The 23,605-nt window shown below is 40.4% G+C and overlaps 1 protein-coding gene and 1 pseudogene across 5 annotated transcripts in view; one reads left to right on the top strand and one right to left on the bottom strand.

Annotated features, from left to right (window-relative positions):
- LOC106624584 (glutamate receptor ionotropic, kainate 2) overlaps positions 1-23,605 on the top strand; it is a 1,058,023-nt gene that overhangs the window by 842,464 nt on the left and 191,954 nt on the right. The gene's annotated exons all lie outside the window — the stretch shown is intronic.
- Positions 1,525-5,967, bottom strand: LOC138858036 (uncharacterized; annotated as a pseudogene).

The following is a 23,605-nucleotide window of genomic DNA, read 5'->3' as shown; positions in this document are numbered from 1 at the left end:
GAGTTGTAGGGACTTTTGCTGGGTTGAATTATTTCATTTTCTAAAAGTTTGTTAATTTCTTTGTTAATGAAATCACTATCTGACATAGGGTACGGATATTGCTTGGTCCAAATAGGATCTTCGGAGTTCGTCCTAATAGTAGCTTGTATCGCTGTAGTATAAGGTAGCACTTTGTTTGTGATTTCATTTTTCTGCATAATTTCTTCGATTTCTGCCCTATAATTTTCACTATTTACCGTATAATTATTTTTTTGCATAGATTCACTTTCTTTCTTGGCCCTATATTTATAACTGAGCTTGTACTCGAAAAGGTTGATCTCTGCTTTAATTTTTCTAAGTCCCTGTTCACCCAGAAGCATTTCAAATTCTTCTAATGCATCTGTTTCAAAAAATGTAAAATTATGCTCTAATAATGTAATAATTTTTTTTGATTTGGTTATAGAGTAACCATGAAGGGTTTTCACTTTTACTGGCTTAATTTTAATTGGCTTACCTATATTGCACTTTGTGCTAATATAATTGTTCGTTGCTCCGGTATCGATTAGGATGTTGATAAGTTTGTCTGTATCCCTGCAGTGGCGTTGCAGACACGGCAAATCGTTCATGCGCCTAAAAAAGCACTGCCTGTTTCGTATTCCTCATTTTCATATTCTGGTACAAGCGATGTTAATTCTTCGTCGCGTGTTTGGTTGACACGTTGCACCTTCTGTGGTACGTTTCGAGAAGAAGAATTTCTTTCTCTTTTCTGTGGATCCCCGCGAAATGGGTTATTTGGAGGTATTCCTTGTGTTTGGCGGTCATAGCTGTTTTGTTGTGGTGCGGGATGATTCCTGTTGTAATTTGTGGATCTCATGTACTGCTGTGATGAATCTACATCCATTGGTTGGTGTTGTTGGCGGGGTGCAGTTTGATTGTATTGCACCTGCACGGTAGATTTGTACCTTTGTGGTTCCTCGTGATATCTTCTGCTTGTGTATTGATACTGTGATGTATTATGTTGTCTGTGCTGATTGTATTGTGGAACGTCGAATTGTGAGTTCATATTGTCATGATATATCGTACTTGCGATAGCGTAAGCGGTTTCTAGGTCCTTTGGATTGTGGCTATAGAGGGTGCCACTGGTATATTTGCTGTACAGACCGAGAATGAATGTCCGTACAGCTTCCTGGTTCGCATATTCTTTCATAGCTGAGGGATTTCCTGAGCTGTCTATCTCAACCTTAGTGAGTGCAAGATTAAGTGACTTGCTGACTTCGCTATGGAACTCTGCCAGGGTCCTTTTTACCCTGTTTTAACCTCTTCATTCCGTCGAGCAACGCATACAGAGATCTCTGGTCCGCATAGGTGTAATTAAGACGGTTCATTATTGAATAAAAATTGAATTTGGTGTCGTGGTTTATTAAAATATCGGCCGCTTCTCCTTGAATTTTTGAATGTGCAATTGAGAGTGCCGTGTAATATGTGGGTGTAGTAACGTAATGATTGATGTTCTCCATGTGTGTCCAGGCACGTTTTCTCCATGACCTATAGTGGTTCGCGTCCCCTGTAAATATTGGTAACATTTTGAACACTTCTAGATTGATTTTTGATGCGTCGGTAATGTTTGGTGTACAGTCCGGGTATTGGTTGGTGACTGTGACGTTAGGTGTTGGGTGAGTTGCGAAGGAATTCACTCTTTGTTAGGTTTCGGTGAGCGTTGTGGTTAGAGGAGCGATTTGTGCTCTCAGGATTGCGATCTCCTGTGTTGTCATATCGGAGTTTATGTCCAACGATTTTCAGGAATTTTTTTGTTGAATTTTAAGCACTTTTTTCAAAAATCTAGTGCTGGAAGTCCTACTTCCCGTGGTATTTTAATTTTATCCTTCTTTAGGATCGCGGAGTTCCTGTCTTTTCAAGGATGTCTCCTGGCTTTTTTGATAGCAAGTAAACATTTGCTATCCCGGTTGAGCCCCCAGTTAATATCGTTTACGCGATATGAGTTATTAAAAATACCTGTGAGCTGCAGTGAAATGTGTACTCTTTATTGATATTCTTAAGACTAACTAGTTTACATAGGTTAGGTTAGCGGGTCGATCCTAAGAAGGATCACCCTTGGACAGCTTAAAAGCCGGTCCGTTGTGGTACCCAAAACTCCTATGAGCCGGATCAATAGACCCTTACATGTCGACAAAGCGCTTTGTGCCTATGACAAACTTGTTGAAACGGCCAATATCTGTTTCGGCCGGATCTTCTGGACCGCCAAAAGTATGATTGCCGAGATGTTTCAATCTCAACCTAGCAAATGCCGGACAATGGAGGAGAAAGTGCCGGGATGTTTCCACTTCACCCTCCTCCATACAGCTTTGACAACTGCCATCGGGTAGTATTCTAAGCCGCACCGCATGAGTTCCCATTGGACAGTGCCCAGTGAGAACTCCTACCATGGCGGCGAGGTGAACTTTGTTCAAGGCGAGAAGATCCCCCGACCTCCTGCCATCCACTCTCGGCCCGAAGGATTGCGCAGTCGCGCAGGAGCTGGTCGCCGACCAGCGTCTGCTGAGCGCCTGCGAGGTCCATGGGTCCAGAGCGAGCATGCAAGACGTTAGTGGAGAACCAACTCGATCCCATTCCGATGTGAGCGGGGCAAGGGTACCCCCCCTGGCCAGCTCATCGGCCTTGCAATTCCCAGCGATTCCGCTGTGACCAGGCACCCAAACGAGTCTGATATTGAAGTAGCCTGATGCTAATTCTAGCGAGGACAGACACTCCTTGACTAGCTTTGAATGTACGGTTCGCGCACTCAGGGCTTGTATTGCCGCTCTGCTGTCGGAGTGAATGCTAACCTCTCTAAACGAAGCTACACTACGTAACAGTACTTCTACTGCTACCTTGATCGCGGCCACTTCCGCCTGAAAAACGCTACAGTGGTCCGGTAGCCTGAAGCAAAGATTGACGGAGAGCTCTTTACAGAAAACCCCCCCTCCAACTTTCCCTCCTAGCTTCGACCCATCCGTGAAAAAACTCACCGCGCCTCTTTTCCAGCGGCTTCTTCCCCTCCACATCTCCCTCGTCGGGATACGAGCAGAGAAAAAGCCGCCTCGAGAGGCCGCTGTGACGCAGTGATCCAAATTTTCAGGAATGCAGGTGAAGGAGGAGAGAATTGCGGCGTGTCCTTGTTCGGACCTCTTCACAAGCCCAGCTTCTCTGAGCCTAATAGCACACCTCGCAGCAATGCACCTACCGGCAATGTCCACGGGTGCTATATTTAATATAGCGTTGAGAGCTATCGTTGGTGTGGTTCGCAGTGCACCGGAGATTCCGATGAGCGCCGCTCTTTGGACTCGCTCGAGCTTTTTAGCCAGGGTAGTCTTTTTGAGCGCCTTCCACCAGACTAACACACTAAAGAACAGTATTGGCTTGACTACGGTTTCGTAGAGCCAGAACACCTCCTTTGGTGAGAGTCCCCATCTTTTCCCTATAGCTCCCCTGCAGCAGTATAAGGCGACCGATGCCTTCTTGACTCTCTCCTCGATGTTCGGCCTCCAAGAAAGCTTTCTATCCAGGATGAGCCCTAGGTATTTCACCTTATCAACAGGTTGAAGACGTGAACCTCCGAAGGAGGGGAGAGGCACATTTGGGATCTTATACCTCTTAATGAATAAAACCATTTCGGTTTTACTTGGGTTGATGGCTAGGCCGCTTCTGTTTGCCCAGTTGAATACCACGTTTAGGTACCCCTCGGTGAGCTCATAGACGGTATTCAGGAATTTACCTTTAACCATAAGAACCACATCATCAGCATAGGCTATCACTCGACAGCCTTGCTCCTCGAGTTCTATAAGTAGGTCGTTTACCACCAAGATCCAGAGCAGAGGGGAGAGTACTCCTCCTGGCGGAGTTCCCCTATTCACCTTTCTGGTTGACTTGGCACTATCCCACTCCGCTACAACAGTTCTGTCGCAAAGAAGACTGAAAATGAGGTGTTTGAGGTTAGATTCCACTTCAAACTTTTCGAGGGCTTTAACCACTGCCTCTGGCCGAACGTTATTGAAGGCCCCCTCGATGTCGAGAAAGGTGCCCACTGCAAATTCCTTTTGCAATAGCGCTATCTCCAGCCATGACACTACATCATGCAAAGCAGTGTCGACCGACCTGCCCTTGATATAGGCATGCTGCGCTCGTAACAGTTTACCCCTCGGTATTCTGCACCTGATGTACAGATCCATAAGTCTCTCCAGCGTTTTCAAGAAAAGCGAGGGATCTTCATCCTCCAAATTCCTCTCCAGCAGTGCGAGTTCCGCACCATCGTCCATACCGTCGACGCCAGCCTCCTCGAACAGATGCTCGAGACTGAAGACGGATCCGCAATCACTTGACGATCCGCCCCCCGTGCTCACCGCGTCCGAGAGGACAGGGTCGACGTCTATTTTCGAGAGGGGAACTTTTCCACTCTCTTCCACCCCCGCAGGAGGCAGCGGGCCATCCGCCCTGGCTTCTGTTGGGAGCGTCTTAAGAACTACTCTCTCGAAGCCATAGCTTATGGCCCCCTTTGTGACACTGAGAGGAGCGAGGGACTCCTTGTTCAGGAGTATCAGCGCTTGCCGATATGGTGCCTCGGTCCTCTCCAGCCTGATCGCCCTCCAGTCTTGGGTGGGGAGAGATGGGTTGCAGTACCGCAACATCTCTTCAATTTCAACCGGGGTGGAAGGTTCGGCCGGAAGCCAGACCCGAGCCCGAGGCCGCATCGGGAGATCCGATTTGGCCACCGCCTCGAGCCTTGCTCCTTTCCACACCTCCCCTACTTTGGCTACCGCCTCCTTGTAAAGGAAAGCCGACCGCTCGTCGGCACACCTAATCAATTTGTGAATGCCGAGGTTCCACCCAGCGCTTTCACATCTAGGGGGTGGTCCAGGGCTTCCCCTGACCACCTTCATGAAAACAGCGGAGATAACAGCCGCTACCCGCTTCCACTCGTCATGGGAGATGGCTCCATCTCCTCTGCTTCGGTCGTACACCCCAAGCTCCACTGAGCTTGCGAGTTTAGCGATTTCGCTAAACATAAGTGCGGGTCCGACCCGAGGCTTTTTGCCGAGGGAGGATTCCCCCTCCTGCGATCTCTGCCGCTTTATTGAGGTTTGGGGCCCGCTCGGCCCCACTTTACCGTCGCCCACATCGCTCAGCACCTTTTTGGCCCACTCCAGTATGCTAGCATGCTGGTCAGATTTCTGATCAGCCTGCTTGTCGCGGTAGCGCTCCAAAATCTTGGCAGCCAGTCGACGATCAGACTTCAGCTTTTTAGCTGCAGTCACTCGCGTCCCCACCGGGCCCTTAGCGCTCGCCGAGGACCCCGTGACCCCCATGAAATTAGCAGAGGTTCCTCTGCTAGTACTGGCGATTTCGCCTCGCACTTCCGCCCTACCCCAGGTTGCCGTCGGCAGACTCCTGCCGACTCCCCCTACCTTACCGCCCCCCGTGACGGTAAGCCAGGCACCCCCTGGATTACCTTTATCACCCTAAAACCGGGGACGATTTCGTCCCCTTCGGTGAAAGTGTCCCCCCCAGGGAACCGTCCACTACAGCGGAGGTCGGTTTCGACGCGCTTCCTCCCTCGTAATTAGTGTTTATGGTTGTATGCATTTTGTTTTGTTGGGTCCCCACTCAGAGCCGCTATCCGTCTCCCAGAAAGATAGTCGCCTTTTATGGTTCCAAGGTTGTCTCAGTTACGAGGCCAAGGCGAGGGTTGACGCACGCCCTTATGAGGCAATGCGTTCAGAGCCGACCAGCGCAAAGAAGGAGTCATCTCAACAAACACCTACCACACCAACTTAATGATGACGGGAGGGGAACGTACTCCGAGGCCTGCCATGGTTTTAACGGGACGGAGGCAACCTTGGCATTAGCCCATCAGCCATTTCTGCGGGGTATCACCCCTGCATACTCAGGTGACAGAATACCAAGACCACCAGCCCAGGGTTCAACCGAATCCATCTAATTGTCAAAGCTATGTCCAGGTCGAGCAAAGGTCAGATCAGGAGTTTCAAGGGTCATTTGGCGTTACCCAGGATGCACCACGCGGAGGCGAACCTGCTCTACATCCCAACTAGTTTACATAAATCTTAGTGCTATTTATACTATTGAGCTGTATCGATAGTTATCTGTTTACTAACAGATAAAACTATTAGTTTCTATTGTTATATTTGGGTTGTTATTCTTAGTGCATTTCTATTGTTATGTGTTCTTATCTCTAGTATTTATATTTAACAATGTGTGTTAGCTGATAGATATGTTTACATATGCTTATTTCGATTTTGTGTATTTATGCTAGTGATATGCTATATCACTTATATGTATGTACATATGTATATGTACGATGTGTATGTGAAGTGTAGAGATCACATATTGTATACAGATATGTATGCGGTGTGCGGCTATGTAGTTAACTAGCTTGAGAGCATAGTGGGAGCCACCACCTTTTGTACACACCCTTCCACATTTCTCTCTCTGTGCCATCGTCCGATCCCGCTCCGTTTTCATTTCCGCCACTCCGCACTCTCTTGACCCACTCCAGTGTACTAACAGGCTGCGCAGATTCCTCTCTAGCATTCTTGCCTCCGTATCGCTCCAAGATTTTAGTTGCTAAGCGACGATCCGAATTCAGCTTTTTCGCTGCCGTCTCGTGTTTTTTTTTCGATACCCTTGGCACCGGAACCCCCCATGGCCTTACCGCCTCACATCGTGAACTACATTCACTACCAGTTAGCATGTTCCTGCCTATTCCAAATACCTTACCACCACTTTCGGGGGGAACCCGCGTACTTGCATAACTTTTTTTCACCCACGTGCTTTTTAGTTTTTCCATGCTCTAAGGAGATTTTCCATTCAGAGCCGTTATCTACCACCTGAAAAGTCCTTGTCCCAAGTTAGTCTTAGTAATGATAAGCCGTTACCCGGGATGCATCGTACGGAGGCGAACCTACCTTACATCCTAAGATAGGGGTAGTATTGACACGATTTTATCTATTTTTGGCATTGCTACATATTATTAACAGAAAAAAGTGCTCACTGAGTTCAGTAAAGATACCTCGCATACCATTACTAATATATAACATATGCGGTATAAAGTCAGCGGGTGTTTTAAAATACTGATATTAGTTAAATGAGGGCTTGGGCAAGTTTTCTCTCGAATTTATCCATATTAGGTACAAAGATACACTGATATTAGAAAAATACGCTTCCTCAATTTTATTAAAATAACCAACATATTGGCCGATTTATGCGGTATAAAGTCAACTAGACGTTCAAAAATGGTTGTATTATTTATATGGAAGCTAAGGGAAGAATTGATGCGATTCAATCCATTTTTGATATACGGGATACCTGAAATATGGGTTTTCACCTAAAGATGGGCAGTGCCACGCCCATTCTCCAACTTTGCTTACGGCTCCTATAATACTTTTTTTTACTACCGCGGTAATAACACTTTTATTTATTTAATTATCTCACTTTTAATAATTTTCAACTTAACCGTTATATGGGGAGTGGGGTATAACCCGATTTAACTCATTTTAACACCTTCGGAAGGGGGCTGTAAGGGTTTGTCCCGAGCAAGTTTGATTGATTTAGCTTGAGTGGTTTGGAATATGTGCACATTAAACCTATTAGAGGGCTTTTTCTAAATTTTCACAGATGCGTCACTCTTATTCGATTTGTATTACCAAATAACAATCTTACATCTTATTGTGGTGCTTAGTCGATGTGGTATTGAAACAGAACGGAAACTAAACTGGGAATAGTATGAATTTAAACTGAGAATAGTATCGATTTATTGCGTTTTGTGAGCGTAGCAGTAGTCCGATTCCACCCATCTGTAATATCAACGCTCCTAGGGTGTCAAGGACTACGAGTACCAATCATCAAGATATCTAATTTTTTACTCGGAATGCAACTCGTCTCTGTTCATTAATACATATACATAACCCTATATCTAACTCGATAACTTTAGTTGATCCAAACAACCGTTAAATGAACAAAACTATTATAGCAACATTTTGCGAAAGTATAATTGTTATGTATGGAGGTACTCCTATGTAGTGTATGGTATTATCTCGTTTAGTTTTAGATGTTCCAAAGAACTGATCGGTGAACAAGACTACTGTAGCAACATGTTGTACAAAAAGACGTTGCGGAAAAATTCATTATTCGCTACTCTATTATGAATGGATTACAATAATTTTTGGTATCTTATTATCTTATACTTATCTCATTAACACATTTTTCTACGTATCCGAAATATTTATTTTAGAATCAACTTGACGAATTTGTCCGATTATATCTATTTTAATATGGTAGAAAGTAAACACGATGTTCGAAAATCTCTCGCTTAGGTATAAGGGGCTAGGGGAAATATTTATCCCATGATATCCATTTTTGACATCAAGACATATTATTTTCAGAAAAAAATTGCCCTCGAACTTTTATTACCTCACAGATGAACCGTTATTTTCGGTAAAACGTCAGCCATAGGTAATGGTGTCCACATATTCGCTATGTGGGGACTTGAAAAGTTATTGTCCGATTTTATATTTATTTGGAATAAAATCGCGTAACTTTGTGTGCATAGTTTTATGTTGATAAAGTCTTTAGGTCTCGGTTTGTGTACTGTATGAAAATCATATGGAATTAAAATTTTTTTTTAAAGAAATATAGGGGTGGTTGTGACATTCGCCCATTTTAATAGCGTAATATATGAAATTAAAATTAATTTTAAGTACAAAGTTAGTTGAAATTGTTCAAGCAGTTCCAGAGATAAAGGATTCCAGCCAAAGTTGGCGGCGCTACGCTCGTTGTCCACTTTTTACACAGGCTTCCACGAAGTTCTTCCGTACCATCTTGGGTGCAAGATTTAATGTCTCTAGCGCATTTACTTATTGAGTTATAGCACTTTTAGTAGCTTTCAACATAAACGATATATAGGAGGCGGGTGTGGTTATCATCTGATTTCACATTTTTTCTCAGTGTATGAAGAGTAAGTCTTCGCAGTAAGTTTAGTTAAAATAGCTTTAGTGGTTTGTGAAAAGTGCACATTATACTTATTAGAGGGTGGTCAACATTTTGATAAGTTTTAAACTTCAGCTGTCCATTCATACTCAGATGCGCTACATTAAATTACAATCAAATTTGGTGTTTTATTCAGTTATATTACATGCTCACAGACTCACTAAGTTTTATTACTATATAAATCTTCGCATCAGCTAAAATTGTATTAAAACCATATTCTAATGAGTGGGATATAAACTCAACTGAAGAAGCTAAATTTAATTTAATGAGTTGATGTGAAAACGCGACAACAAACAAAGCGACCGCAATTCATTACTTTAGAGATATAAGGCTTGGACCAAAGTCTAGACCTATTTCATTCATAATCACATTCAATTTTTAAGAAAAATTGTTCATTTAATTTTATTAAAGTATCACTCATTTTGTCAGGTGGAAACTCGGAAATTTGTATACAGGCTGTATTTGGGATAGAGAAAGGGATGGGCTGATGCGTTAATTTTGACACTATTGGGGTTGAATAAATTATACACTCTAACAAATTATTGTAAACAAAAACGCCCGTGTTATTAGTATACATAAGCTTAATCAATTCTTACTTATTACCGCTTAGGTTTAAATTAATTATACAATAACTATAATGCTTTAGTTGTCGCAAAAAGGAATAAAGGCAGCAAGCAGGAACCGTGTTGACGACGTATATATTCGAATGTTTTGTATACGCGGCGCAGTGTCCTAACGAATGTTGATCCTCCAATTTGGGGACCATCCTATTTTTGCTTGGCGGTGTGGGGTGTTGTCGTGTGGTGACATCTTGCTGAGTGTGGTGTGTATTAGTAGGGTACGTCAGTTTTTGCCAAGTAGAGTGGTGTGTTTAGTTACTGAGGCTTAGCTCATTTAAACATCCTGGACCTCCTAGCCGAATATTTTGCCTAGTTTCACACATATTTACTAAAATGATATATGTTTATATTGCGGCATGCTGCTGGTTGAGTAGCCGAGGGCGCGGGAGCGGTCATATGGTGATGGAGTAATGTTATATCCATATTTATCTGTAGTGTATAAAACGGCTTTGGTTCTAAAAACATATCTTGTATGCATTTTAATATGCATGTAGGTGCTTTAGGGTAAGTAACTTTATTTTTCGGGTTTCTTTTATAATAATAATATTATTATTATTATTTGTATTCTTTGTTTAACATTTCTTTACCATCGGCTTATTAAGATTAGTAACTCCACGCCTGGCTCAGATGTGACCAGAATGGGTGCTCCTTTGAAACCTTTGAGGGATTTTGCGAGAGTGAGATTTGTGATTTTCGCTCACTTTTTTCAAGTGGGATTTGAAGCTTTTTATAGCTGATTCCCATAAACTACCCATATGAGGAGCGCTTAGATAAATGCCACGTTTGCTTTTTGCAAATCTAGGAGCATCGCTGTATCATCTTGGGAGTATGGTGATCCCTTAATTTTATTCTATAAATTTTAGAATTTATTATACTACTCTGATAAGCTCGGGAGAACGATAAAATCGTTCAAGGATGTAAGTATCATCCAATATTGTGTATGGTGTCGATTTTTTTAGGAGAATTATGTCGCGCATGGACGAGTGTACGTGCGATGGAATACATATGTATTTCATGCACACGATGGTCTTTCTAGGCAGGCTATTCGGAATTGGAGCAGCGAGATAGTTTATATTTTACCAGGTTGAAATGGTATATACGTGGATACTAATTTGGCAATACCACAAAGCCAATTCGTACGACGTACCGACCATTATTTGATCGAGTAGTTGTGGCTTTGTAGAAGTCTTCACAATACTGATCTTCTGGGTTTGTAATTGATATGAGGGGGCATTTTTCTAACTCCCGAAATTTCCTTAATTGTGAACGAAGGTATTCTTTAGAGTATTCGTCAACTTAAGTTGTTGATGTGGAAACTGCTTCTGTAACTAGTCCACTTAGAGTCCAACCAAATATAGTGTTTTGGGCTAGAAGGGTGGTTGAAATTTGTTCAACACCATCAAGTATTATTTGCGGTATAAGGTCGCTGCCTACTATTATATCTATTTGAGCGGGGGTATTGCAGTTGGGATCTGCTAGCTTTAGGTGTGAAACCTTTTGCCAATGCTTGCTATTTATGTGATAGCTTGGAAGCATTTTAGTAAGTTGCGGTAGGACTATAGCTTCTGCTACAATTCGCTTATCCGCTTGGGGGGATATTAGGGTAATGGGGCAGAGTTTGTGTCAGTTTTGGACTACTCTTCCGCCTATTCCCGTAATTTCAAAATTCGATTGTTTTGATGGCAGTTTTAGCCTATTTTGTGCCCTAGATGCTATGAAGGATTTTTGTGATCCTTGGTCTATTAAGGCTCTAAGTTTATAGAGTTCTCCTCGATGTTCGGTGGAGATGACTGCTGTGGGTAGTAATACCCTATTTTGTATTTTGCTGTGTAGCGTTTGAGTTTTTAATGTCTTTAAGAAACATGGTGCTTTTTGGTTTTTGGGAGTTGTTGTTACCACTAAACCTGTGGTTCTTTTTGTATAAGCGCTTCTTTGGGGTACCCTTTCAGTGATTTCATACTGGGTAGTTAGAAAGTCTTTCATTTTGTGCCACGTGGGGCATTTTTTTTCGTGATGAGAGCGATTGCAGCCATAAAAGTAACGATTTTTCTGGTAATGCGGCAGTGCATATGTTTACTAGTATAGGGTCCCAGCTGTCTGTGGGAATATTTTGTGTCGATAAAACCGACAAACAGTTTGAAACAGTGGATTGTAGTCTTAAAAATTCTTCACTGGCTTCTTTTTGAATCTTAGGCAAGTTTATTAGTGTCGTTACTTCTTTATCGACCAATATTTTTTCATTTTCATATCTTGCTTTTAGTGCTTCCCAAGCCAAATTGAAATTTTCGTCATTAAGTGCGAACTCTTTGACTATTGCGCCTACTTGACATTTTGTTTTGTATCGAAGGTGATATAATTTTTGCGCTTTTGATAATTTTGGATGGTTGATGTAAACGGCTGTAAACATGTCCTGGAAGGACGGCCATTCTTCATAACCTCCATGAAATGTTTTTGTGTCACATGCGGGCACCTCGAGGTGGATGCCTGAACTTACCTCTTGATTTTGTACTTGTGACATCTCTACTTTCGGATGTGGAGTAGGTGCAATAGCTTTTATTAGTTTTAACTGATCGGAGATCATAGCTGTTGGGGTTTCGTACTGTTCTAAGCGGTTTTTATAATTTGTGAAAGCTGAGGTTTTAAAAATTTGTGGTAGATCTGATGACTCAGTTTCTACTATGGCGTCATGAGCCGCTGGGAGACGAGTCCAAAAATTGTTAAGATTTTGATTTTTTATTTCTAATAACGATTCAGAGTTGTCTTGAATCGGTGAAGATGAAAATCGAGTGCAGTATCGTGTTAATCTCTCACTCTAAGATATGAATTTGGTGACCTGTTTTGAGCGTGTAGCTCCTGCAGGTGTAGTTTTATTTTTTTTGTCGTCATTAACCATTTTTTTATGTTATTTATTACTACAAGTATATGTGTCAAAGTTGATTAAAATATTCTCAGTGTAAACTTGATTTAAACGCAGCGATAAATGATAATTAATACCGAATACTCTTTTACGTATGTAAGAGTTTTTTTTCGAATTAGATAAATATTTACTTGCGAAATAAATTTTTTGATATGTATTTTATTTTAAATATTTTCTTGTAAGTGTAATTTTAATTTTCGTAATTTAATTATTAAGAATTGCACTTTTAATTTAAAAATACTTTTTATGTCCTTATGCTGTTGTATTTAGGTACACCCTAATACATGGACTTGTATGTATATATTTATGTGCTTGTGAAATTGAGAGCTCGTTGAAGAAATCAATACACTTTGTACAGCACGGATTGTTTGCGCGTATGTATGTATATTTTCTTATACAATAAAGAGCTTGTTGAAGAGATCAATGTGCTTTTAGTTTTTTTTGTACGTAATGCTGCTTATTTAAGTTGCAGTGATACGGATAGCCAAATATATCAAAAGTTAATATAAAAATAGATAAAAAGTTACTGATGTGATAGATTTTATTCACGCGACATTGTTAGCTTATACTGAGGGTGGATCGAAGCTATTGAAAAAAAAGTATCATTTACTGCCACTATTACTGAGTGGTGATTTTAATATAGATTTTAACAAAAATGACGGATTGAGATTGATACAATTTTTAAAATCTGAATTTGATCTAGATATTGCTTCTAATAGAACACTAGGGACGACGAGATATGGTACAACCATTGATGTGGTGTTTTCACGATTCGTGAACCATGTATCTACTGAAGTTCACGTGTCATATTTTAGTTACCATAAACCTATTTTTACAGTGATTAATAATAATGACACTATAGATTTAATTAATATGTTAAATGATAATAATAGTTTATGATAATAAAACAATAATATTAATAAAATAAGTGAATCAATCTTCCTAATGATATATACATCAAAACGTGGCAACACTTCAAGCTGTTAAGCTGCAATTTTTTTAGCTGTGTACATTTGTGCTTTTATTTTAAAAAATTCTCGAAGTTTAACTGATTTTTATTACCGTGTTAATACAAATTTTTAGTGATTAAACTCTCAGTTTCATGATAAGTATTTTATGTTCTGTTTTGTGCGGTATTAAAAAGTATTAAAAAGTTTAAACTTTCCAATTTTTGGTGCCGAGTCAGCCTTTCTTTCATTTTGTTTTATTTTATTCTATTTTCTCACTTTGTTTATCTTATTTACTTCTTTATTCACAGCTGTGTTGCGTTTAGTTTTTTATTTGTTACAGTGCTTCTAAAACTGCTCACTATATTGCTTCTACAAATTGTCTTGGTTTTAAACTTTGATAAAACAAAAAAATTGTTCTTAATTGAATTTATTATTATTAATATTTTATTAACACACTAATTTATTATTAATCTATTAAATTTTGTTCTACCTACTCTTTTATTTGATCTTCATTCTTGTGGTTTATTATGTCTTGTAACTTCCCCAATTGTAACATTAAAGGCGAGTCAGATCGCTACGTTTCATGCTGGCTTTGTGATGGGCTTGCCCATATTAAATGTGCTGGACTGACTGGTAGAATCTTAGATTCTATTATCGACTGTAAGGGATTGCGTTGGTCCTGTTTAAATTGTAGATCTATTGAAATCGATCTATTTAAAGTTTATAGGGAGACACGCAATGGCTTTAACGAGATCGGTCGTGATCTTGTAACCCTCACTGAAAAATTTAGGCACTATGAAAAATTGTTCTTTTAAGTGCCTGAATGATTCTCACGAATCCTCTAAACCTGCTCCTAAGCGTAAACGTCCTTCCGATGAAGTAACACTTAGTTCTTCTGTTCAGAAAAGAACGTCTCCTCCCAATGACCTAATAAATCTCTCTTCTCCTTGCCCTCAAGGTGATAAGCCGTCAACTTCCAAAGAGCTCAATTCCCCAAAAGCTCTATCTAATAGTAATAAGTGTCTCACAATTCCAGAGGCTCCCCCTATTAACTTAGTAGCATCAGTTAATAATTTGATAGTTATTCCACCTAAAAAGTCTATATTTATTTCGAGACTTGCCAAAGATACCTTGGTGGAGCACATTAAATCTTACATTTCGTCACGTTTAAAAATCGATGATATCAATATACGTAAATTTAACTTCAATTATGATAGAAGTATATCATCGTTTAAAATAGACGTATCTCTTGAAACATTCAAAAAGATCTTAGATAGTTCATTCTGGCCACCTGGGACTTTTGTACGCGAATTTAAACCTAAACTTAGAAGTCAAACTGAGGAAAACAGTGTTAAGTTACCAAAAGCAACCACCGATATAAAAAACTGATTGGTAGAAATTCGCTAAGCATTTATTATCAAAATGTTAGAGGTCTTAATACAAAATTAACTGACTTGTATTTGAACAGTTCCATTTTTAATTTCCATATAATTGGATTTACAGAAACTTGGTTAAAACCTCACATTTTTGATAATGAGATTTTAAACAGCGAATTTCAAATTTTTAGATGTGATCGACTGAACAGAATCGGTGGAGGTGTTCTATTTGCCGTGCATTCCTCTATCCCATCTGAAAATATTCTTGTTCCAGGGACCGACTCATTTGAATTTAAATGTATTAGAGTATACGTTAATAGTTGCTTTATTTATTTAACCCTATCTTATATACCACCCCATACGGACTTATCTGTATACATGCAGCATGCTTCTTTAATAAATAGTGCTACCTCGATGGCAAATAATGCAGATTCAATAATTGTATTAGGTGATTTCAATTTACCGTGTGCTTCGTGGAAACCATTCGATGACTATATCGTGCCGATTTGCAATCGGTCATGTTTTAATGAGTTTTTCGAAAAAATGTCCGAGTTGGGTCTGAACCAAATTAATTTGATTCCGAATAAATTTGGTAAATGCTTAGATTTAGTATACGTTGATACCTCTGCAAAGTGTTCCGTTATTCAGAGTAATCCTCTTGTTCTACCAGAGGACTCATATCATCCTGCTTTGGAAATATCTGTCGAAATCTCAGGCATTGTACGGGATAATAATCATCAAACTTCGTGCTTCTGTACTCGGTTTAACTTTGCAAAAGCTAATTTAAAAAAATTAAATATAGAACTTTCTACAATAACATGGCCTAATTATAATGGTGACATTGAATTGAGTGTCTCTCATTTTAATAACATTATTATGAAATTATTTGAAAAGTATGTTCCAATAGTAATTGTTAATAAAAGCAAAAGTATAAGTCCGTGGTTCTCGAAAGAGTTATATAAATTGAAAAACAGAAAAACTCGAGCTTTTAAACATTTTAAAAAAACCGGTTCACTTGTCGACTATTCTAAATATTCGCTATTGCGTCGACAATATTTTGACCTAAACAAAAAATGTTATAATAATTACTTAAATAAAGTTAAAAAAAATATTGTAAGTAATCCAAAATCGTTTTATGATTTCGTCAACTCCAAACGCAGGATTTCCAAATTTCCGTCCGTAATGAAATACAAATCTATCATTTCAAGTGACAATGATATTATATCCAATATGTTTGCAGAATTTTTCAAGTCAAACTACTGTAATAATTCTTCCAAAACTTTTTCTTATCAGCAAGTGCTGTGTTCGAATACTTTAATTAACGCCCCAGTTATTTCTGAAGAAGACGTCCTTTTTAATTTAAATAAGTTAAAACCATCTTTTAGTTATGGCCCAGACATGATACCCTCATGCTTCCTAAAAAATAGTGCCAAATATATTATATTTACTTGCTTTTGACAAGGATATTTAATTCCTCTCTTAAACACGGTATATTTCCTTCAATATGGAAACAGTCATTTATAATCCCTTTGCATAAAAGTGGATTTAGATCGAACATTGAAAACTATAGAGGTATCGCAAAACTATCAGTTATACCTAAACTTTTTGAAGCTATCATCACTGACCATATAACCTTTTCGATTTCTCCGTTAATTTCCCCATCTCAGCATGGATTTCGTAAAGGGAACTCGACTATATCAAACTTACTTGAATTTGTAAACCATGTATCATTGGGTTTTAGGGAACATAAGCATACGGATGTTATATACACAGACTTTAGCAAAGCTTTCGATAAAGTAAATATCTCGATTCTCATACATAAACTTGATCTGCTGGGCTTTCAGCCAAGATTCCTTCAATGGGTATCTTCCTATCTTTATAATAGAACACAACGAGTGGTATTTGAGGATACACCTTCAGATACAATTAATGTTTCTTCTGGTGTTCCGCAAGGTAGTCATCTTGGCCCGATTCTGTTCTTGTTGTTTATTAACGATATCTCTTCAGTAATAAAATTCTCAAAAATTTTATTATACGCTGACGATGTAAAGCTTTTTAAATCATACACTTCAACTGAGGAAAGGTGTCTGTTGCAAACAGACTTAAACAATTTGGTTGCATGGTGTGATAGAAATGATTTGCCATTGAATCTTAATAAATGTAAGACGATGTGTTTTCCCGTAGATCTATGCACCCCTCTTCTTACGTAATAAAACACCATATTCTAGAGCAAGTTTTAAACTATGTTGATTTGGGAGTTAATATGGACTCTAAGCTTAATTTCAGTCTTCATATTGATACCATGGTCTTGAAAGCAAAAGCTGTCCTCAGTTTTGTTAAACGTTGGTCTAAAGAATTTAGAGATCCGTATATTACTAAAACACTTTATACAACTTTGGTTAGACCTATATTGGAATATGGCTCTGTGGTATGGAACCCTAGCTACCAAATCCATTCTGACAAGTTAGAGTCGGTTCAAAAACAATTTTTACTCTTCGCCTTAGCGCATTTCCGATGGGATGCTAGGGTAAGTCTACCTCCATACACAAGTCGTTTAAAACTTATTAATCTACCTACACTTTCTAGTCGTAGGGAAATGCTTGGCATAATATTCTTAGTGAAACTTTTGAATGGAACTGTTTGCAGTTCTTTTCTCCTGTCTGAAATTAAATTTAATATCCCGGTTCGCCTTTCGAGGTAGTTTAGACCTTTACTGCTAAAATCCTGTAGATCAAATTTTGAACTAAACGAGCCATTCCGCCGTATATGTCATGATTTTAATTCTCATTCCAGCACATTTGACTTATCTGACTCACTTTTCAAAATTAAAAAGACTTTATTGTTTTCTCTTAATAAATGAAAATGTAACAATTTATTATATTGTAACTTTAGATCTTAGCTGTTGAAATTTTTGTTTCTGTAGCTGAGCAGTTTTAGATCTCAACACTTAAAAAACTCTCTTGCCTTTTCTGACTCGGCTAATTCCGCACGTATGCGGATTGCGCCCCTCGCGTCGGTTGGGCGGGAGGAGGGTAATCGTTGGGTTTATAAAAAAAAGATCTATTTGAATGTAAAATGTTCGATGTATAATATTGCACCGATTATTATTGAAATTGTAAATAAAGTAAAAATATAAATATTCTCTAAGTATTTTTATGAGTGCGGTTATTTACCCTAACATGTGATGGTCTTTTTCAATACGCTTTAATTAGCTTCTGCTGTATGTCTGTTTGTAACCGATACTTTTGACTTGTTTTGTGCCTGTTTGTAAAAACTATTTGTGATGAGTAAACTCCAGTCGTGCGTCGGAGCTGACACACATACTTTTTTTTTTTTTTTGTATTTTACTGCACTTGTTAGGCCTATATGTGTTAGGCTATTGGTGAATTATTTTTTGTTTTGAAGTTGGCTTTGTATATTTTAAAATATGTATATATGTAGCTATGCATGTACATATGTGTTGTATGTACATCTATATTTTTTCGTTTGCGTTTTATTATTATTATAATAACTCAAACTAACCGCATTTGTTTTTGGCAAATATATCTATTTATTATTGTGCACTGCACTTTTGGTTTTTGTCATCGCACTTCAACCTTTTCGATAAGTTATGTATGTATGTTTATGTTTATTTTGTTTGGTTCACTTCCCTTTTTTTTTATTTGTATTTGGTCACCGTTTTTTTACATTTTTTCACTCCATAGTGCCTCTTGCTATGGCTCGAAGGACCATGAATAAATTATACACTCTCACAAATTATTGTAAACAAAAATGCCCGTGTTATTAGTATACATAAGCTTAATAAATTTATATTTATTACCGCTTAGGTTTAAATTAATTATACAATAATTATAATGCTTTAGTTGTCGCAAAAAGGAATAAAGGCAGCAAGCAGGAACCGTGTTGACGACGTATATATTCGAATGTTTTGTTTACGCGGCGCAGTGTCCTAACGAATGTTGATCCTCCAATCTGGGGACCATTCTTTTTTTGTTTGGCGGTGTGGGGTGTCGTCGTGTGGTGACATCTTGCTGAGTGTGGTCGTGTTTTTAGGTGTGGTGTGTATTAGTAGGGTGCGCCAGTTTTAGCCAAGTAGAGTGGTGTGTTTAGTTACTGAGGCTTAGGTCATTTAAACAGGGGTATTTTCAACCAATTTTATAAACATATAACTCACACATTTAACGACATGTTCGGCATAAGATTTGGTAGAACAACGAAAATTAATATTTGTGGTATTTGGAAGGTGGGTTTTTCGCAGACTAAATTCACCTTTTTTCTACAGTAAACTATAGTATATACAATATTATATGTTAAACTACAGTATATCCAATATTATACGTTAAGTTAATTTTGCTAAGATATATTACATATTGACTTATATTAGATATATGAGAGATATGGGTATTGACTTGTTTTCATCTATCTGTGGCAATACAACATCTTATTAACAAAATAAAAGTTGAGTTTCATTAAGGTACCTGACATATATTAGAACAACCATAGTAAAATCAACCTTATGTTTAAAAAGTTTTCACCCAATTTTACTCATTTAAGACACAAAAGTGCACCATTATAAGAAAAATACATCCTCTCTGGCGCATTTAACACTAGAACTACGAATATTTACCATATACCTTTTTCAAATAGGTCTCTCTCTCTCTGAAAATTAGAAGCGTAAGAACAAAATAATCTATAATATTATTCTATACACAAATTTAATAAAAATCGTTACATTATCGTAAAATATTAAATAGGAATAAAGAGGAAATGGTAAAAATAAATGCAGCAATCGGTCATTTGGTAATTCTAGTGATAATTATTGATTTATTTTACTTTTAGTAGGTTTTAACAAAACCATTAAATGGGTATGGGTCGATTTCATCCATTTTCACATTGTTAAAAAGATTCATTCTTTGCATTGCATTCTGTGCAAATTTGGGTTATATAGCTTGAATGGTTTAGGAGTTATATACATTCGACTTATAAGGAAGCGAAGCCTCGCCTATTTTTAAAAGAAATTTTCCGCCATAGATGCCGCTTCCCAATGCAATTCTCTGTACCAAGTGTCAGGTGTATATCTAAATTTAGTGCTTAGTTATGGAATTTTATAGGTTTTCGATTGATGGCGTTTTGTGGGCGTGGCAGTGGCCCCATTACGATTACGATAAGTTTCATCAAGATATCTTAATTTTTAGGGGGTGTAGGGCTGAGGGGAGGTGCGGCATTGCCTTACTCCAGGAGCCCTACGCCACCAATGGTGTGGTTCGGGGTCTTCCTGGTAGTTTCAAGGTCTTCACGGACCTTGGGGCTAATACTGCAATTGTTGTGAGTGATCCCAACTACGATTGCGTAGTTGTCGATTCCTAACAACTGGGTGTATGTGTCGCGATAGAGGGGGAGTTCGACAGGCTGATTGTAGCTAGTTTGTACTGCAAATTTAGCGAGCCCCTAGAGCCCTACCTGGGCTACATGGATAAGCTACTACTACTTGCGAGTAGTAGCCCATTTATCCTAGGGCTGGATGCGAATGCCTCGTCTTCGATGTGGTTTAGTAAGGTATAGTAGGGGGCGTGAGTGACATTGACGTGACGCTTATGAATCAGGCAGCAGATATGGCGTTCGTAGCTAGATGGGAGGTTAAGGGAGGGTGGGGATTGAGTGATCATAATTTGATCCAAATTGTGGTTACACCCAAATCCCCTCCCTCGCTGTATGAGAGTCCATTGCGGCGATGGCGTACCTGTGGTATCGACTGGAACAAATATGGACGATCTATCAGGGAAGCGGTATTGGGTATACCGCTTAGAGTGTTTGAGGATTTGGGGGTTGATGAGCAAATTGCTCGTCTTTATGAGGTGGTGTGGGGGGTAAATGATAGGGCTCTTAGAAAGTGTAAAAGTTTTATGGTTAAGAAAATAAAGTGGTGGACTCAAGAGTTAACCTTGAAGAAGAGGCGATTGAGGCGAAAGTTTCAACGCGCTCGACGGTCCGATTCTGACAGGCTGTCCCAGATTAGTCATGAATTTAGTTGGTCAAAACTAAAGAACAGGAGTGGAGGAATTTTATAAGGGAAAATAGGGACGACCCGTGGGGTCAGGTCTATAGGATCTGCCGGGGTCGTAAGAGGGAGGATATCACCTCTCTTCGCGTTGGTGACATTGTGTTATTGCGGAGTGCCCGATGTCCTCGGACATTAGGGATCTAGGGGGTATGGGGATTAGCTGGACTGATGGACGGTTAGATATTAGCGGTGTGATCTCCACTAGTCGGAATGCCGAGCAGTTAGGGTCGTTTGCGAGTGAATTGTTTAGGCGGCGGAGGCGTTTAACTGTGAGTTAGGGTTAGCTTCTTGTGTGAAACTTGTGTGCGTGTAATGTGAATATGGGGTTCAACATTTTGTTACTACGAGGTCTGACCGGAGACTTAATTCTGGTACCACGGGGAGCAGGGGCCCTTGGAGTTCGCTCCAACCTGCTCGTGCGGACTGGCCCTTCGGGGAGTATCGTGGTGGTTGTGGTTTATACCCAAATGCGGGAAGAACTGACGTTTTGTCAGTTGAATGTGGAGTTGCATTGCAACCGGGTGCCGGACCCAAAGTACGGCAGAGGTTTTAGATAGGCTTCGAACCTCACCAAGGTGTGTAGTGTGTCCATTCCACACTACCAATCGGTACTGAAAAATGCCTGGCATTTTCGGGGCGCTGATCAACGCATTGTATTGATACGCTGTGCTTTTGAGCGCCGAGGATTTTGAGAATTTTCGACTCAGTTGTAGACATTCGAAGTGAACGGACGTGTTCGCGCATTATTGTTGAAACAATTTAGTAACAGTTTAGTTTAGTGAATTCTTCTGTTAACAGAAAGCATACAATTGCCTGGCGCAAGTTAAATCGAAGGCCAGAGACAAATAAAGCATTACCGCGAGTAATTGCTTCTAAAAATTGCAGTGCGAGTGTTACAGTGACAATTCAAACAATAGGCAGTGTTATTGCCTGGTGCGAAGGCACCAGTGACAATTTAAGCATTTTTCAAATTGCTTAAAAACAATAGGCAGTGTTATTGCCTGGTGTGAAGGACAGACAAAAGCATTACCCGAGTAATTGCTTATGAACAATAGAAAGTGTTATTGCCTGTTTTGTATGTATAACGAAGGACAGTGACCGTATTGTTTACAAACAGTTTTAGGCACCGGTTTAGTGTGGACCGCAATAAACCTTAAGGCCACTGACAACATTGTCCAGGTCCGCGTTCGTGAGTGCCATAAGCGATTAAAAACTTTTGTCGGATCGCGAGTTTTTCGTGTTTGTGTAGTAGGTACGCGATCGCGAGTGTACCGGTCGGTCGGAGAAAAATGTCTCCACCACGAAGGCGAGGAGCGAAGGCACCCGCCGAGAGCGATGACTCGGAAGCCGTAATGATTACGGCAGCGTCATCGGGGGCGTAGAGGAAGTGGAGAAGCCCCCACCGCGCAGAAAGGCTCGCAAGGGCACTCCACCGTTGGGGAGGTCGTGCGAGAGCGCCAGCGAGACGGGAGCGGCAAGACCCGTAGCCGGAGCAGCGAAGGAGGCAGGAGGAAGCAAAAAGCGAGAAGGGGAAAAGAAGAAAGGTATGAAAGGAGAGCTTATTGCAAATAAGGGGGGTGTTGTTGGGGGTGGCGCTAACACCCATGTTGCAGCTATGAAAGCTGTGACAGCTGAGGTTAGCGCAGTGGTTTTCGGGGGGAAAAACATGGAGGTTTCCGACATGAAGGGTCTTATGGAGCTTGCCTCGTACGTACGAAAACGCGCATCTTAGCAGGCATGTGGATGCCCTTAAGGGAGGTTGTGTGGGACCGCGTCCGACCAAACCAATGGTGGCTCCCGCGACATCAGCGGCTGCCCCTCCGGCACCCGTGCTGGAGGCAATAGCGCCGATGTTGCCGAAGTCGGTGGAGACCTGGTCGGTGGTCGTGAGGAGCAAGGGGCCTGCAACTTCCTCTAAGGAAGTCATCAGAAAGGTGGTTAAGGAGGTGGGTCCTTCACTCGGCGCAAGGATCCACGAGGTTAGGCCAATAAATGGTGGTGGGGCGGTTATCTGCACTCGCTCTGCCTTAGAGAGAGAGAAAGTGGCGACTAACGCAAAATTCGGGGAGGTAGGGTTGGACGTGAGTGTCAACCGGAAGTTGGGGCAAAGGGTTGTGCTGCAAGGTGTACACACTGAGATCTCCCATGATGAATTCATGGAAGAACTCTTCAATAGTAATATCAGTCCTGAGGCAAAGAAATCCGATGTTAGGTTGGTCAGTCGCCCCTGGAAGGTGGCGCCAGATGGTAAAACCAACGTCGTTTTGGAGGGTTCGGAGAAAGTAATGTCCGTCCTCTTGGAAGCGGGAAGGTGCTATACCAAGTGGTTTTCCTTCCGAGTGCGACCGGATAGCCCCGTTGCTGACTGCTTCCGGTATATGAGTTTCGACCATAGAGTGGCTGTGTGTAGGGCCAAATCAGATGTCTGCCGGAGGTGCGATCAGGAAGGCCACAGAGCTGCCAGTTGCGTCAATGCACCCCATTGCCGCAACTGCGCATTCAAGGGTAAACCAGCTGCGTATTTTATGATGTCAGCTGCTTGCTCAGTCTACTGTGGCATAGTAGAGCGTGCCCTCTCTAGACATTAATGGGAACGATTTTACAGCTAAATTGCCAGGGTTGTTATGCCGTAATGTGTGAGTTAG

Source organism: Bactrocera oleae, chromosome X (assembly GCF_042242935.1).
Source record: "Bactrocera oleae isolate idBacOlea1 chromosome X, idBacOlea1, whole genome shotgun sequence".
Lineage (NCBI taxonomy): Eukaryota > Metazoa > Arthropoda > Insecta > Diptera > Tephritidae > Bactrocera > Bactrocera oleae.
Note: the sequence above shows the minus strand (reverse complement) of the source record. Positions and strands in the feature narration are given on the sequence as shown.